Here is a 13,272-nt window from a genome sequence, read left to right as displayed (position 1 = left end):
ATTCATCTCCACCTTCCTTCCCCGGGGACACATACATCTCCACCACCCCCACCTCCACCCTCCTTCCCCGGGGACAATTCATCTCCACCACCCCCCACCTCCACCCTCCTTCCCCAGGGACACATTCATCTCCACCACCCCCACCTCCACCCGCTTTCCCCAGGGACACATTAATCTCCACCACCCCCACCTCCACCCGCCTTCCCGGGGACACATACATCTCCACCACCTCCACCTCCACCCTCCTTCCCCAGGGACACATTCATCTCCACCACCCCCACCACCACCCTCCTTCCCCCGGGGACACATTCATCTCCACCACCCCCCACCTCCACCCTCCTTCCCCGGGACACATTCATCTCCACCACCTCCAACCTCCTTCCCCAGGGACACATTCATCTCCACCCCACCACCAACCTCCTTCCCCAGGGACACATTCATCTCCACCACCCCAACCTCCTCCCTTCCTTCCCCAGGTACACATTCATCTCCACCACCCCCCACCTCCACCCTCCTTCCCCCGGGACACATTCATCTCCACCACCCCCCCCCCCCACCTCCACCCTCCTTCCCCAGGGACATATTCATCTCCACCACCCCCACCTCCACCCTCCTTCCCCAGGGACACATTCATCTCCACCCCCCACCTCCACCCTCCTTCCCCAGGGACACAGTCATCTCCACCCTCCTTCCCCAGGGACACATTCATCTCCACCCCCTCCTCCACCCTCCTTCCCCAGGGACACATTCCTCTCCACCCCCCACCTCCACCTCCTTCCCCAGGGACACATTCATCTCCACCACCCCCACCTCCTCCCTTCCTTCCCCAGGTACACATTCATCTCCACCACCCCCACCTCCTCCCTTCCTTCCCCCAGGTACACATTAATCTCCACCCCCCACCTCCACCCTCCTTCCCCGGGGACAATTCATCTCCACCACCCCCCACCTCCACCCTCCTTCCCCAGGGACACATTCATCTCCACCACCCCCACCTCCACCCGCTTTCCCCAGGGACACATTAATCTCCACCACCCCCACCTCCACCCGCCTTCCCCGGGGACACATACATCTCCACCACCTCCACCTCCACCCTCCTTCCCCAGGGACACATTCATCTCCACCACCCCCACCACCACCCTCCTTCCCCGGGGACACATTCATCTCCACCACCCCCACCTCCACCCTCCTTCCCCGGGGACACATTCATCTCCACCACCTCCACCCTCCTTCCCCAGGGACACATTCATCTCCACCCCACCACCAACCTCCTTCCCCAGGGACACATTCCTCTCCACCACCCCAACCTCCTCCCTTCCTTCCCCAGGTACACATTCATCTCCACCACCCCCACCTCCACCCTCCTTCCCCGGGGACACATTAATCTCCACCACCCCCCACCTCCACCCGCCTTCCCCAGGGACACATTCATCTCCACCACCCCCACCTCCACCCTCCTTCCCCAGGGACACATTCATCTCCACCTTCCTTCCCCGGGGACACATACATCTCCACCACCCCCACCTCCACCCTTCTTCCCCGGGGACACATCTCCGCTGGCCAGATATTTGTTCTGCCGACGTCCGTGTGCTTGGTCTCCCAGATAAATGCAACGGGAAGCAGAAACCATTTAGCTTGGGGGAATGGAGAGCCTTGCACCATGGCGACACCTGTCCCAAAGAATAATTGTTTCACATGGCGCTTCTGTGTATTTTGACTGGTTCAACAACAAAAAATAGAAGGAAAAAATTGTGAATTGGTTGGTAGAGAATGAAAACCACTGAACCTGCAACTTCTGTGCTCAAAACGAATTTGTTTCAAATAAATACACTGTTTTTCGTTTTCGAGTTTTATTTTGTATGGACACCAATTTTGACAATCTCTTCAGGTGAGCCGGTAATCTCCTTGAACTGAAAGCTTCCCAGATGCCAAAAAAGTATCATTATTACGTGATCAAAAATCTAACAAAACCTCCTGTACTTCTGCTATAGCTGACTGATGTTTCAAATAGCAAAACACATCATATAATATGACTTCCTTAAAATGATGCAGGCTTCATATGATGTATCCTTAGTATCTCCAAGACTGTTGCACATCTTGTCAAGGTAAAGTGCACTCTACCAGGTAAAGTCCTAACAGATGTCAACAGACTCATTGCTCTACACATCTTCACAGCTTCCTGCTTTCTCAGACCTGCAGTTTTATTGTCACGGTGCACTGCAGAGCCTACAGCAAATCTGATCTGCACTGACATTCCTCATTCCCAAATAAAAGCTAAAGGGCAAAGTTCATCTGTACTGTCCTGGACACAGCCTGGGGGCAAAACCACCACAGCTTGCAGAAGGTACTTTGAGTACAGTTTTTACTCGTTTCGAAGAACAACGTTCAAGAAGCATTTTAAGTGGATCCCCTGGATCCTCAGGTCAAGTCAACAATATCACTACAGATTTAGGCCTCCATGAGGAAGCAGCTCACAGACAATAACTATTAGTGTTTTAGGTTATTTTCTATGGGATAAAGGGTTTCAAAGTAGAGGGAATTCAATACAGTGTGTAACATGAACATAGCCTTACCAAATTCCATTGAACAATATAAATTATCTATGTATGTTACTAAATATAAAACTATCCTTTGTAGGTTGATTCTGGGCTTTGTCCCACTGTGTTTTTCATTAGTGAATCTCTGCTTGTCTGGCAGCTCCAGAGGGAGAGATATCGACAGCTGTCCCTACCTCCCCCGTTGAGACCCAGGCTACCCAGAGATATGGTATTTAATGATGGAGTGTGCACTATTCCTGGAAATGTTTAATAAATGCAGGTTTGAAATGGCTGGCTTAATAAATATTCCAAACGTGCAAACATTTCCCACAAAATACAATGTGTGTGTCTCCATTGATGCCCATAATCATCAGACTCTCATGTATGACAGAGAATAAAGGTTGAAGAAGGCACAGTGATGCCGAAACGTTGGGGGTTTCTTACCCAATAAATTACTGGGAGTTTATACATAGAGTGTGCGACTCTCTTTATTTGTTTGTGTAGCTTACAGTTTATTCGCCGTTGGTCAGCACCTCTACGCTAAATTATGTTCTCTGGGTGTGCGCCAGCTCATGCTTTTTATTAGAGAATAAAGGTTGAACATGCTAAACAGTATTACAGAACAATCACTATTACCTAATATACATGAACAGCGTTAGTGAAGGTTCTATATGACAGATCATTGGTTTTATAAATGCAAGGTCACGCATTAACATGTGCATGCACACACACACAAATATTACCGCCAAAAGCCCTTATCCAAGAGCACACTCCAGAAGCAAAGGTAATCCCGTTCTCCCTGAGTGATCACAAATCTATCTGTGCACCAAAGAGCAGCCATTCAATTGGCAGCAATAGGGCCATGGAGAGATGGGACCTTCCTCATCTAATCCTCAGCCCATTCATGTACAGAGGAGAGGAGATGAGCACTCCAATGGAGATATACAGTAGGGGGAAGGGGGAATGATTTGGGTAAAACAGAACAGATTTTTTCTGGGAGACATTTTTAAACATTTGCTCTGTCTATATTATGGTGCACCGTCACATAACCTATAAGACAACAAACAACCTCCGTTTGGTGTATATATTCTCTTACCTCTACTGACACAGCTCCCAGCTGAAAGATACTCAGTCTGTGAGGCAGAGGGCGGAAAGCGCAAGCTATTTATTATTCATGGATCTTCAGTTATTCATTAGACAAACCTGAGCATCCTCCTGTATTGTTGGCATGGTCAATCATGAATTTATACACAAGGTACTTTATATTTAAACATGACTGTCACGCCCTGACTCAGGGGACACATATATGTTGAGTCAGGGTGTGTATTTTCCTTGTTGTGCTTTTTCTATGTGGCTTGTCTAGTATGTATAGTTCTATGTTGGCCGGTGTGGTTCCCAATCAGAGGCAGCTGTCTCGCGTTGTCTCTGATTGGGGATCATACTTAGGCAGCCGTTTGGCACGAGTGAGTTGTGGGATCTTGTTCCGTGTAAGGTATGTTGCGTGCGTGCGTGCGTGCGTGCGTGCGTGCGTGCGTGCGTGCGTGCGTGCGTGCGTGCGCGGCGCGCTACCTTGGACTTCGCGGTTCGTTTAGTTTGTTGTTTTGTCGTTGTGTTTATTTGGTTTAATAAACATGTAGGTATATCACGCTGCGCCTTGGTCTGACCCATCAATGAACGAACGTGATAATGACTTGAAATAAAATAGCTGGCAGTAAATGCCAGGTAAATAGCACTAGAATGGTACTTGAGGTTCATGGTGGTGCTGAATGTTATTTTCAAGCTTGACCTTTTCCAATATGGAGCTGTACTACATCTTGTTTTTCACAATTTTCTGGGCGACAATCTATCCATTGTGACCAAATAGCAAAAATGGGGAGAAGTCTAGAAGCATGACAGTAGCCATACATTAAACATTTAGAGCTAACCCCAAAAGTCTAGCAAGAATTGATATTTTTTGTCTGAACTGTAAAGGTCGCAAAAAGCCTACCTGCAAACTTTCTCTGGAAAGTTTTAAGTGGAAAATGTAAACAGATCTTACATAATAGAGTAGCTCCCAACATCAAAGAAATGTTGACTGCAAATTATTTTCCCTTGAGTCACTAAAACCTTTGCAACAACATCATTATTATCCATTCAAACAGTTCCTGATGTTGAGACATGGTAATGTTCCCTGGAACGTCCTGACACTGCAGTTTTAAATGCTGCTAGCTGCAGGCAGAGTAGAAAGGGGAGCAGACTTTACAAAGTAAAGCGTTAAAATGCCGTTCATCATATTACAGCAGGGGAAGAGGCAGGACTGCTGTGCCTCGCTGGTGTCTCAGCGGCACTCCTCTGCCATGCGGTCGCAGGGGATAAACTTTCACTGCCGGCAGATGGTGATTTCAGTGTCCCAGTAAGGCTCTCCAGTCGTAAACAACACACTGTCTCATTGGATCTCTCCACAGAGTTTAGCAGTCTAGCTACGCTCTGGCTGGGGAATAAGGCCTGGCTGGGAAAAATCCTGATGACCAGCAATGCCACTATGAGCAGGCGGTGTACACATGATCAGGACATACAGGCCTCAACATGAAATAATAGCAGACACACAGGTAATCTGGTATTGTACATTCACCATATGGTAATAGGATTATAGTGTAAATAGGGTTAAATGCAGACGATTAATGAAAACATAGTCTGTATAAATATACTGTAATGTCAGCAAGTCTCATCAGAAAAAATGTAATTGTTGCTAGATTATCATTCTAGCAACAATCCACTGTGAGTGTGACAGTCATAAAGAGGAAGGATGTGCTCTCTGCCTGGTTAATGAAGTGTGATATGGCAGCCCATATCTGTGGGGAGGCTCACACTTCCTCTGTGCATGACAGGGCAGAACAGTGGGGCGTGTGACCAGCTGACCCTCTGCAGGCCCGACGTGCCACAGGACCCATCTGCTCAGCCTGCTGTCCTGCCCACTATCCACGCCACAGACCATAACCCTGTTACACAAAGAGCCACTGCTATGGTCAGCCCTCTGCCTCCTCCACCCACATCCCCAACCACCCGTTAAACACAGAGCCACCGCTATGGTCAGCCCTCCACCCTCCTCCACCTACTACCCCACCCACCTCTTATTATCACACCATCACTCTCCTCCTGTACTCATCCCTCCATCTTTTCACCTCCTAAAGCTGTTCTGAATGTACAGGTTGCAGATATTTGGTAATAACAGGCTAATAACACCCTCAATCGCTCTAACTCCATCCAACTCATTACTGGGTTGCTGACCATTTTATCACCGGTAGATTGACTACTTAATGTGCTTAAAAATGAGAGGGGATCGATATCAGTTTCAACAGGTCTTATCATACAGTGGGGGAAAAAAGTATTTAGTCAGCCACCAATTGTGCAAGTTCTCCCACTTAAAAAGATGAGAGAGGCCTGTAATTTTCATCATAGGTACACGTCAACTATGACAGACAAAATGAGGAAAAAAAATCCAGAAAATCCCATTGTAGGATTTTTTATGAATTTATTTGCAAATTATGGTGGGAAATAAGTATTTGGTCAATAACAAAAGTTTCTCAATACTTTGTTATATACCCTTTGTTGGCAATGACACAGGTCAAACGTTTTCTGTAAGTCTTCACAAGGTTTTCACACACTGTTGCTGGTATTTTGGCCCATTCCTCCATGCAGATCTCCTCTAGAGCAGTGATGTTTTGGGGCTGTCGCTGGGCAACACAGACTTTCAACTCCCTCCAAAGATTTTCTATGGGTTTGAGATCTGGAGACTGGCTAGGCTACTCCAGGACCTTGAAATGCTTCTTACGAAGCCACTCCTTCGTTGCCCGGGTGGTGTGTTTGGGATCATTGTCATGCTGAAAGACCCAGCCACGTTTCATCTTCAATGCCCTTGCTGATGGAAGGAGGTTTTCACTCAAAATCTCACGATACATGGCCCCATTCATTCTTTCCTTTACACGGATCAGTCGTCCTGGTCCCTTTGCAGAAAAACAGCCCCAAAGCATGATGTTTCCACCCCCATGTTTCACAGTAGGTATGGTGTTCTTTGGATGCAACTCAGCATTCTTTGTCCTCCAAACACGACGAGTTGAGTTTTTACCAAAAAGTTATATTTTGGTTTCATCTGACCATATGACATTCTCCCAATCCTCTTCTGGATCATCCAAATGCACTCTAGCAAACTTCAGACGGGCCTGGACATGTACTGCCTTAAGCAGGGGGACACGTCTGGCACTGCAGGATTTGAGTCCCTGGCGGCGTAGTGTGTTACTGATGGTAGGCTTTGTTACTTTGGTCCCAGCTCTCTGCAGGTCATTCACTAGGTCCCCCGTGTGGTTCTGGGATTTTTGCTCACCGTTCTTGTGATCATTTTGACTCCCACGGGGTGAGATCTTGCGTGGAGCCCCAGATCGAGGGAGATTATCAGTGGTCTTGTATGTCTTCCATTTCCTAATAATTGCTCCCACAGTTGATTTCTTCAAACCAAGCTGCTTACCTATTGCAGATTCAGTCTTCCCAGCCTGGTGCAGGTCTACAATTTTGTTTCTGGTGTCCTTTGACAGCTCTTTGGTCTTGGCCATAGTGGAGTTTGGAGTGTGACTGTTTGAGGTTGTGGACAGGTGTCTTTTATACTGATAACAAGTTCAAACAGGTGCCATTAATACAGGTAACGAGTGGAGGACAGAGGAGCCTCTTAAAGAAGAAGTGACAGGTATGTGAGAGCCAGAAATCTTGCTTGTTTGTAGGTGACCAAAACTTATTTTCCACCATAATTTGCAAATAAATTCATTAAAAATCCTACAATGTGATTTTCTGGATTTTTTTTCTCAATTTGTCTGTCATAGTTGACGTGTACCTATGATGAAAATTACAGGCCTCTCTCATCTTTTTAAGTGGGAGAACTTGCACAATTGGTGGCTGACTAAATACTTTTTCCCCCCACTGTATCACAGTGAAGAAGATTGAGATTAGTATCTTTGTGTGTTCAAAATAAGATACTTTTGGTCAAAAATGTCAGGGTGTGAGTTTGCAGGGGAGAATGTGCTGGGTGCTGTTGTGTTTTTAAATGAGATTGTGCCTCACCTCAGCCCTATGGTCCCTCTATTCTCCTGTGTGTCTGTCTGTCTGTCTGTCTGGGGTCGATGGGGATGAGCTATCTGTGTGCTGATCGATTGCAAATGAGAGCCATTCTGAGGAACGCGCCGTCTGTCCACAGAGTGAGAGAGAGAGAGAGGGAGGGAGGGAAAATCAATGAGCTGTTTGAGTCTCCTCTCAATACATGTCACAGCCAGACCAATTCTAAGCTGCATAATGGGAGGTTGTGTGCATTTACAAATATGATTCTCAGATAACAGGTGGCAGGCAGCCTAGCGGTTAGAGCATTGGGCCAGTAACCAAAAGGTCGCTGGTTTGAATACCCGAGCTGACAAAGTGAAAAATCTGTCAATGTGCCCTTGAGCAAGGCACTTAACCCTAATTTGCTTCAGGCGCGCCATATCACTAAGGCTGACCCTGTAAAACAACACATTTCACTGCACCTATCCAGTGTGACAATAAAACAAGTTTTTTGTTGTTCTATTTTTAGGATGCCAAATTGGTCAGGAGGTGACTCTATGTCAAAAACTAGAGTTGTGAATTCTGGAAATGAAGTAAACTAATGAAAAAAGACATACACACAATTTATTTGTGGCAGGTTGTTGGTTGAGTTGGAAGATACTATCTTTACTTTTACACTAACCCAGAAATGGAGTGCAATTATTGTAACCATAAGTACAATTGGAGCATGGAGGTGTCCTCATAGACAATTGGGAAGGGGGACCTCGTATAACCATGCAACTTGAACAGTATCAACCATCCAAGATAGGCCTAGCAATCTATGGCTCTGTCAGAGCTAATTAAACCCTTGATATATTTGACTTTGCTGCCATCTAAAATGAGCGAGAATACACTGTTTCCCATGTATTTGGCCAACAGGATTGACCCTCTCAAAATGCTCAAGACAAGAGGGTTGCAAATTTGACATCTCTACTAATGGTATATAACATGTTTTCCTCTGGCAGTTGGAAGTTATACATATTGGAAATAGTATGAAATGATGAGCTTTCATTGTATTTGAAATATTGCTTTATTTTTTTTAACATAATTTAGACCAAACCTCAAGCCTGCAAAAAAAAACATGAGTTTTTAGAATTTCCATCGTAGCTTGGTTCTCCATGTTCACAAGCGCCCCGCAATTGTTTAGAGCACTGACAGCTCATGAGACAGTTATGTAGGCCTACAGCTGATTTCTTAGGTAACATTTCTTCTGAATGTGCATCATATAAGAGTAATATTTAGCAGTCACGCTGTGACGCTGCGGGGGGGGGGGTGCGGTGTAGACTTAAGCGTGCTGTCATTTGCTGTTACATAATGGAGAACTTTGGCCAGGTGTGCTTGAGAACTGTACTAATATAAAGCGGGTCAATTGAGGAAGTGCCGTGTGCTGTGAATACAGTCTACAGCAGACCCAAAACATGTCTTCCCAAGACTACGACTGCACAGTGATAGGAGCCGGGGTTCAGGGCTCTTTCACTGCCTATAACCTTGTGAAAAAGAACAAGAAATCCCTTCTACTTGAACAGGTTTGTAATTTATAAGGCAATTTGGCAACAGTTGCAATGTGTCAACTCCACTGCAACTACTTGTTGGTAGCCTACATCATCAAAATTGCATGATTGACTGGGTTATTACAAATTATTTAGAAGTGAAAACGTTTTTCTTTGTAGTGTCATATTCTTGCACTTTGAACTGGCCTACTGTAGGCCTAGCTGTAGTTTCAGCATGTTTCAAACTTCCATGTGAACATGCAGGGCCGGTTATAGGCATAAGACTGCTTCATTTTTTATATATATATTTTTTTGGGGGGTGGGGACAAAGTCGGTTTTCAACGTACTGTTGAGCGTTAGAATAGTAGAATACACAAGGTGCAATTTATCTTGTTATGTCAATCACTGACAATCACTCAATTAGCCCATGTCAGCAAAACATTTTTATATTGGTAAATTAGTCTAGCCAGCTATCTAAACTTGTAGTAATCATGTTCGAATTACCAACAGGGCACCCAGGGCACGTGCCAGGGGCCCTGACCTCCAGGGGACCCTCATTGATTTTGTTAGGCACTCACTCAGATATCATGTTAACATGGAAAAATTGCAGAAAATTGCAGAAAATGTGCTGTGAAACTGCAAAGGTTTCTCTCCATCCCATGGCAAAATGAGTAGAATTGTATGATTTATAAAATTGCTAAATCTTCACTCTACCCATGGCATAATGTCTAGAATTGCAGCAAACTTGCTTTAAAACGGCAACATTTTCTCTTTGCCCTATGATGTTGCGTATGGCCCCCAAAAGCCTAGGGAAAAAAGTCCTGTGAATATGAAAATGGCAACTCCAACTCTGTTTCTGAATGTCTTGTTCCTCAGTTTGTCCTGCCGCACTCTCGTGGCAGCTCTCACGGCCAGACGCATCATCCGTAAGGCCTATGAAGAGACTACTACACCAACATGATGTGCTATCAGCTCTGGTCTCACCTGGAGAAAGAGGCCAACGTCGAGCTTTACAGGTGAGTGGCATAAGCAACAGTATAAGGTCTGTCTCAGTAGGGGGGATACAGCATTAATAGAACATTGTAAAAACCAGAACACTGAGATTTGTTACATTCAATGTGTTTCGCCAGTGTTCAAGCAGTAACTCAATCTGTGAGCTATAGATGGATGACTTTCTCATTACCTCGCACGTCACTGAATCACCCCAGACAGCTCCCTGTCTGCCTTTGAATGTGAAACAAGGATTTTCATCTCAATAAACCCCAATTCTCATTCCCAGAGCGAGGAGGGTTTGTTCTTGTAAATACTACAGCAGGATCAAAGTTAGAGCCAGACAGTCAGAGCCTTCAACCTCTACCTCCCCACCTAAAGCTTCCCTGAACCATTGTCTTAGTTTGAAACCCCTTTTGGTTGTCAGTATCAGTCAGCTACATAACACATTGATCATTATACTGTTAGATGACTGATGGATCAATCACCAGTCTCCTACCCCACCCATGTTATGTTCCCAAGGCTAGCACACAGTAGCTATAGCGCTCTCTCCCTCGGAGCAGCCATCCACGGCAGATGACTGATCGGTCCCCACACTAAGGCCACCTGTGCCCTTGGGCTGGATAAAACTGCAGCACAATGAGAAATGTTGAGGCTATGGCTGTGTGAATCTTTGTGAACAATGCTTTACGCCTCTGTCGTTTCTCAGCCCTGGGGACAGACTTTGAGTTGGTTGGACGATGGCCAAAAGCCCTTTGGCTACAGGCCATGCTGTGTAGTGGTATAGCCACACACATACATTGCAACCAGCGAACCAGCGTCACTCAGTCATCACACAGCGTGACATGGGTGGCATGGAAGCATGCATCATGTTTAGGACCTTACATGCACTCGCACACACATGTGCAGACACACACACACACACATAAACACACGCGCACACACTGTGGAGAGCGAGACACACTCGTAAAATTCTCTGATGAATGGGTAAGGCCGTTAGCAGGTGTGGCCCATGCGTCATGTCCGTTGACAGATGTTGGAGCAGCCTTTAGAAAGCACTGTTCTCATAGAGCAGGCCAGCCATCCATGCATCAACCAGACTGCTTCATTAGGGCCCCCTGTGTTTCATAACCTTTCACTCTGAGACCCTATAATTTACCACAGGCTGGGATTTTAGAACATTAATTATTCTCAGTGTACTCGGTTTACAAACTGTTGTTGCATCAGATTGCTTTCATTAGATTAGATTGTAAGAGGCCATCTGTGACCTTATTTGCAGTATACTTACATGTATGGCAGTGGAGGCTGCTGAGGGGAGGACGGCTCATAATAATGTCTGGAATGGAGCAAATGGAAAGGCATTAAACATATGGAAACCATGTATTTGATGTATTTGATACCATTCCACCGATTCCGCTCCAGCCATTACCACGAGCCCGTCCTCCCAAGTTAAGGTGCCACCAACCTCCTGTGATGTGTGGCAAGCTGTTGATTGATTGACAAGGCTTGCTGTATGTTGTAGATGTTAAGGTTCAAACCACTTGCAAATGTGACGACTGGCTTTGAACCCAGGTCTTCTATGTATCACGCACAGGAGGTTGGTGGCACCTTAATTGGGGAGGATGGGCTCACAGTAATGGCTGGACTGGAATTAGTGGAATGGTTTCAAATACATCAACACATGGTTTCCATGTGTTTGATGCCATTCCATTAGCGCTGTTTCAGTCATTATTATGAGCCATCCTCCCCTCAGCAGCCTCCTGTGGTATCACAAGACTATGTTAGCCTGCTGAGCTAAAAGCCATTAGCTCGGGAGGCTAACACACGTCTTCAGGTCTCAGACATGGTTATTCCTCATGTGAGCATGGTTCTCTGAACCCCAATGATTTTAGCTTAGGGCTAGATTCAATCCATATTGATAAGATCCACGTTATAGCGCAATTGAAATGTAAAGGTAATTTCCGGTTGAGCCGACATATGCAGTGTATACCGTGAATGCAGTCTCCGTAAACACGGAAACATTGCTTAAATTTTTTTATCATGCTATTGTGCAGATCTTCCGTGATACGGATTGAATCTCGGCCTTAGTTTATCTCTATTTCCACAAATGAAAACTGGACATTCACTACATAATGATTAGGACCTCCTCTCCCAGATGTACAGGTCTGCTAGTCATGGGTCCAGAGCAGGGGGACTACCAGGTGTTCAAGTCCACCCTGGAGAGGAACAAGGTTCCCATAGTGATCCTGCCGAGGGAGGAGTTCAGCCAACACATCCCTCATGTTAACCTGCCCATGGAAACGCAGCCCTGGTGGACACCACCGCCGGAGTGCTGTACGTTGACCGCACAATCAAAACGGTGCAGGTAAGATGCTGTATGCTGACCGCACACTCAAACCGGTACAGGCAAGATGCAGTACGCTGACCACACACTCAAAACGGTACAGGTAAGATGCTGTATGCTGACCGCACACTCAAAACTGTACAGGTAAGATGCTGTATGCTGACCGCACACTCAAAACTGTACAGGTAAAAGTGACAAACAGTTTGGTATGTATTGCTTACAAATCCGTAAAAGGCATTCTGGATTATGTTTGCATCCTAGAAGAGGTCGTTATTACAAGATGCTGTTAATTGATTGGCCTTGTACCTTTAACCCACATTGGCTCAGTGCTGCTTCTAGGGTGTGATAAGAACTCCATAAAGTACAGCTTTCCCTTTCCTTTAGTGCTGTCCTGTTTATCCTTTACATTACCCCAATGAGTGTCGGACTCTGTAATGATCATTCATTAGTGTTTATCAGCAGCTAGGTAATTAGGCATTATGTATTGCCCAATTGCGCACTAATTAGGAAATACATAATGGCTTGTACACACAATTTGGGAATACTGTATATGGCGTGAAGGAGACAGATAGACAAAGACAATATGAACTGAACAATGACATATAGCTCTCATATACCACATTTAATTTATATGCCTAGGTACACATACTGCAATGAGAAAAGTAGTATTTTTCGACAATGAAAACAATCTACACAATAACTTTTTATAGCATTGAATTCAGTTTATTCAGACATTGGCAAGGAGAAACAAAGCATTGGAGAGAAACAGCCTGAAAACACCAACTGAAACGCTTTATTATTTTACTGCTGT

This window comes from Coregonus clupeaformis, chromosome 5, assembly GCF_020615455.1.
Source record: "Coregonus clupeaformis isolate EN_2021a chromosome 5, ASM2061545v1, whole genome shotgun sequence".
NCBI classification, from domain to species: domain Eukaryota; kingdom Metazoa; phylum Chordata; class Actinopteri; order Salmoniformes; family Salmonidae; genus Coregonus; species Coregonus clupeaformis.
Note: the sequence above shows the minus strand (reverse complement) of the source record.